The sequence below is a fragment of the Crocuta crocuta genome, unplaced genomic scaffold (genome assembly GCF_008692635.1).
Source record: "Crocuta crocuta isolate KB4526 unplaced genomic scaffold, BGI_CrCroc_1.0 scaffold581, whole genome shotgun sequence".
Classification (NCBI taxonomy): Eukaryota; Metazoa; Chordata; class Mammalia; order Carnivora; family Hyaenidae; genus Crocuta; species Crocuta crocuta.
Genome location: NW_027528635.1, coordinates 499,331 through 500,182, shown reverse-complemented (window position 1 = coordinate 500,182; position 852 = coordinate 499,331). Strand labels below are relative to the sequence as shown.

Below are 852 nucleotides of genomic sequence, written 5' to 3'. Positions count from 1 at the left end.
CTGTTTTCTCCGGAGACGTACCCGAGGTGGGGCTGCTGGGTCCCAGGGCAGGTTCTATTTTAATTTCTTCAGGGAGCTCCACACTGTTTTCCAGAGCGCCTGGAGCAGCTCACATTCCCACCAACAGTGCACGACAGCTCCTTTTTCCCCACATCTTCACCAGCAACTGGTATCTCTGGTCTTTTTAGTAACAGATATATCCTAAGAGACATGAGTCGATATTTCATTGTAGTTTTGATTTCCAGATAATTTTTACTTCAAAAACTAAGGACGTGTAGCAAGTACCTGGGCATACATAGGGAATGCAATAAATGGTGGATATACTCCTAAAATAATCATTTCTTTTCATAGCTTGACGTTGCCATTTGATGGCAAAATAAAACTCATACCCCCACAATGTGTGTACACATGTGTATGTTCTAAAACATGAACACAAAGAAATTTAGAAAATATTTAGCCCAGACATTCTCAACTCTGGACACATGTCAGAATCATCCAGATGGATTTTAAAGAAAGTTTGGTTAAAAGGCACCCCAGTTCCTCCTTCTTGCCTCCAACCCCCACAATTCTGACTCCCAAGGGATTCTACTTTGGCCAGAGGTGAGAAGCATGCATCTGATGCAGGCCTCACTTCCCCAGATGGGAAACTGAGGTCTAAGAACTGACTGATTGGGTGAAGGTCTCGCCTCACTTTGCAACCTTCCTATTCTAGAACCCTCCTGCTGGTGAATAGAGAGTACAATATTATTCTGAGACGAAAAGGAGCCTTGTCCATGTCATTGGTGGTAACTACTAAGTTGACTTGCTTTTGACCCATCGCCTTTAAAGATTAACATCCCCCTCCTCCCACCC

General features: G+C 43.8%; 1 protein-coding gene across 6 annotated transcripts in view; it reads right to left on the bottom strand.

Annotated features, from left to right (window-relative positions):
• Positions 1-852, bottom strand: part of SLITRK4 (SLIT and NTRK like family member 4) — a 694,124-nt gene that overhangs the window by 681,052 nt on the left and 12,220 nt on the right. For all 6 annotated transcript variants that reach the window (XR_013333001.1, XM_077755188.1, XM_077755189.1 and 3 more), the window contains exon 2: positions 22-201. The gene's annotated coding sequence lies outside the window, so the exon portion shown is untranslated. The remainder of the gene's footprint in view (positions 1-21; positions 202-852) is intronic.